This window comes from Sminthopsis crassicaudata, chromosome 2 (genome assembly GCF_048593235.1).
Source record: "Sminthopsis crassicaudata isolate SCR6 chromosome 2, ASM4859323v1, whole genome shotgun sequence".
Classification (NCBI taxonomy): domain Eukaryota; kingdom Metazoa; phylum Chordata; class Mammalia; order Dasyuromorphia; family Dasyuridae; genus Sminthopsis; species Sminthopsis crassicaudata.
This window is the reverse complement of record NC_133618.1, coordinates 560,271,162-560,275,564: the sequence shown is the minus strand read 5'-3', so window position 1 is coordinate 560,275,564 and position 4,403 is coordinate 560,271,162. Positions and strand designations below refer to the sequence as shown.

Genomic DNA, 4,403 nt, shown 5'->3' with positions numbered 1-4,403 from the left:
AAAACCCAAGGAGGAAAATAAGATGGCAGGAAATAGTCATTTAACTGTGAATGTGAATGGGATGAATTGTCTCATAAAATGGAAGTAGATAGCAGACTGGATTAAAAGCCAGAATCTTACAATATGTTGTTTACAAGAAACACATTGAAACCATAGTGATACATACAGGGCAAAGATAAAACGGCTGTATATCTGGAAACCTGAATACAAATCCCAGGGCTGACACACCTATAAAACATGTAACTATGCCATTTAAACTTTCTGAGTTTTAATTTTCTTATTTGAAAGATGGTCTAGAATTTGTATCTATATCTACTTCATGAAGCTGCAAGTAAAGTACTATGCAAAATATTATATAAATGTTAATTATTATTATGATTGGGAAACCTGTAACTTTGAAGCCCCTGCTAACCATGTGGAAGCAATGTCTGCCCAGCTCCACCTTTTGTAGTCCCAGGGCCAGAAGCTATGCCTACAGTTCATGTATCTCCCAGGACTGAGCATTGGTGGGAGTAACCCAAACTTGTAATTCAGTGGGTGGCCGGCCACTAGTCAGGATGCTGAACTTCAGAGGGCAGTATCTGATTTCTGTAGAGGAAAGGCCAAGACAAAAAGAATGGAAACCCCAAATGTATAGAAAATGAACAGACCTACTGTTAATACTGTTAACAACAAAACCAGTTTTTTGAACTGGTTTGGTGTTCATCATGGTCATTTTGAGATTTCTAGAGCTGCAGAAAGTCTAGTGTTTGACTATGATAGGTATGGGAACGTGTGTGGTGAGAACTATCCCGTGAAAGTGGCTTCTCTTTCTGGATAGTTCATGAACAAAGTCAAGCATGTATTATTTCTTTTTCTTTTAAAAATTTATGTGTTTTTTTTTTTTATTTTGACAGAGCAGCCATCTCAACAAATTTCACATGTTTATTATTAGCCCCAGACAACTGAACAAAATTGCCTCAAAGGTTGAATATACTGATAATATAGATCACTTCCTATATTTTTGCAGTTTTTTGTTTAACATAAGGGATGGTTGTGTCTTTCAATAATAATTTTAATAATTTGGTGTCATTGAATTTCATTGGATTTGATGTATTGTTTATTTTTTAATTTTGCTGTTTAAAAAGTTTGTATTCTTTATAAATTTCTGGAATCTGGAAACCAAAGACTTCAAAATCAATTCCATCATGCTCTCTGTATCCAATTGTCTTGAGAAACAGTTAGACACTCTGGAAGATCGTCCAGCTTTTTGTCAAGAACAATGGTTTCTTCTTGTGTGTTTATAATTTGTCAACACCCAAAATCCAATCCTCATTGTGTCCCAGGCTATCTATTGCACCAAGCAAAAATTTCCCCTTGTTCAATTGCTGCATCCCTCAACCCTTGAGTGCTACTCCTTATTTGTATACGTTTTGATCAATGATGTGGACACCCTCCATTAGATCCTAAAAGGAATCATGTCAGAGAGAGGCATGGTGCTCTGCTTGTGTGTTCTCTTGGTAGCCCTTGTCTCTGACCATGATGTTCACCTTCTGATTCATCCTCCTCCTCCTTCTTCATATTTTCATTTTCTTGGTTGTTTTGGGCCTCTTGTTAATCTTTGGTGGTTTATGATGGCTTTATTATGACTATATTAATGATCTCAGCATCATTAGTGGACACCAAAAGGAAAAAAAAATATGAAATGCTTACTGAGATTTGCTACATTCTTCACAGTGATGATGGTGGTTATGCTTATACTTATGTTTTGCTTTCAGAGAGAGGATGAAGTTGACAGTAAACTTTTCCCAAGTAATGAGTAAAACTATCTATCATCAGTTCCTCTTTCCTTTTCCTTCAGCTACTTTGGATGTTTATAATTCTCATTTACTTCTGGGTATTGTGGATTGCTGTCCTGCTGATTTTAGGAACTGCAATCACCACACAGGTGATGACTGGAGATTACATGGAATATATACTTTCTGCCATTTGATATATGTGGTGGTATCATTTGACCTTAAGTGGGCTAGTGAATTTGTCTTGGTCTGCCAACAAATGACTATAACTGGTACACTGGTCATTTGCTATTTTTTCCTCACTTAATAGCATTTTATTTTTTTCAATTACATGTAAAGATAGTACATTTATTTTGATAAGATCTTGATCTCCAACTTCTTTTTGCGTTCCCTCTTTTCCTTTTCCCCAAGAAGCAAGTCATCTTATATATATGTAATAATCATTTTAATTATATTTCCATATTAGCCATGTTATGAAAGAAAAATCAGAATCAAAAGAAAAAAACATGAGAGAAGAAAAAAAAGTGAAAATAGTATTCTCTGACCTGCATTTAGTTTCTATAGTGTGTTTTCTGGATGCAGATGGTATTTTCCAACCCAAGTCTATTATAATTATCTTGAATCACCATATTGCTAAAAAGAGCTGAGTCATTCATAGTTGATCATCACACAACCTTGCTGCTACTATACATGATGTTCTTCTGATTCTGCTCACTTCACTCAGCATCAGTTCATGCAAATATTTCTAAGGTTTTTTGAAATCCACCTGTTTATCATGTCTTATAGAACAATATTATTTTATTACATTCATATGCCACAACTTATTCAGCCATTCCCCAACTGATAGGCATTTCCTCAATTTCCAATTCATTGTCACCACAAAAAGCTGCTATGAACATTTTTGTACATGTGACTCCTTTTTCCTCTTGGTCACCTGCTATTTGTTTTTCCCTCCAAATTTATTTTATTTGAAAAAAACAGAATAAGCAAAAAGAAAAACAGAAAAGTAATACAAAGCAAAAGAGAACATTATCATGTGCTCAGCGGAACATCAGGGAGAATTCAAAATAAATGACAACAAATGCCAATTTAAGAAAGTATATATACATATATATACATATACATATATGTTAGTAGAAGAAATTATATTCATGAATATCTGTCTTTTCTTTATTTCCTTGTAAATTGTTCTTTTGTTCTCTGCTATGCACCTTATTTACTTTATTCTTTCCCCCGCCCTTTCATCTCCCCTTACCCCAAAGCAGGCTATAGTTAAGAAAGGATATATTTATATATACACATGTAGATATATACATATACACATATACATATCTCTCTTTCATCCCTCTACCACCCCAAACAAGCTATAGTTAAGAAAAGATATATTTAAGTGTATACACACACACACACACACACACACACACACACACACACACACACATACACACATACACATACTCAAACTCACAAATACATACTCCAGATATATACACGTCTTTCCTATCCCTGCTGATTCTTTCATTAAATAACTTGGCTTAATATTTCTTAACCTCCCCCACCTAGGCTCCCTCCCTTTTCTTCTTCCTTTACCCTTTGCTTCCCATCCACCTATCCTGCACCACTTATTTCTTTATATATTTTGGAGGGTGCTATACCCTTCATGGTATATATGTACTGTTTATTGAATCCACTTCCAATGTGAGTAGGTTTTCAGAACTACAAGCCCTCCTCCCCTCCTAATGCCTCTGTACCTCATTTGTATAATATAATTAATAGTTTTATCTTTGCCAATTTTTATTTTGAGCTTACCCTATTATTGATGTAAATCTTAAACATAAAGTAAACATTTTCCATGTTTAAAAAACATAATTTGTCCTTCTTTAAACAGTTTGTCCATGTTGACTTCCTTAAAATTGTTTTTTGATATTGACATTTATGTGTTAAATTTTTTTGTTAAGTTTGGGTTTGATTGATAGAAAGTCCTGAAAATCTGCAAGTTTGTTGAATGTCCATTTTTTCTCATTGAAAATTATAAATAATTTTGTGGGATATGATATTTTTGCTGCAGGCCATTTTTTTTGCTTGTCTGTAGGTATCATTTCAAGAACTGTGGTATTTTATTGTAGCTGCTAATAAGTCTCATACAATTTTAATTGTAGCTCCAGCATATATGAATTCTTCTTTTTTTTCTTATTTCTTGCAAATTTCTCTCTTTGATCTGGGGTTTTCTAAATTTGGCAGTAATATTCCTATGTGTTTCCACAAAGGATCTCTATGAGGTATGACCTATGGATTTTTTCTATTTTTAGCCTCTCCTCACGTGATATCACTCTAGGACAATTTTCTAGGATTATTTCCCGAATTATTATTTCAAGGTTCTCTTTTTGGTCACAACTTTATTGGAAAAGTGTTTGTAGCATACTTGACTAATGGCCTTTATCTATCATTGTGAGGTGCAAGTATGGGCAATTCCTTTATTATTGGTGACATTTTTTCCCCCTTAGTCTACAGTTTCCTATCTGTGTTTAGAACTGTGGTAGACATTTTGCTTCTGGGCTTTGTCATTGACATGGAAATACATGATGAAACCCTTTTCTATGCATTGAGTTAATGGGTTTTGTAAACAGA

At 34.2% G+C, this 4,403-nt stretch overlaps 1 pseudogene; it reads left to right on the top strand.

Moving 5' to 3' along the window:
• The first annotated feature begins 557 nt into the window (after positions 1-557).
• On the top strand, positions 558-2,082 carry LOC141552967 (choline transporter-like protein 3; annotated as a pseudogene).
• Positions 2,083-4,403: the final 2,321 nt, after the last annotated feature.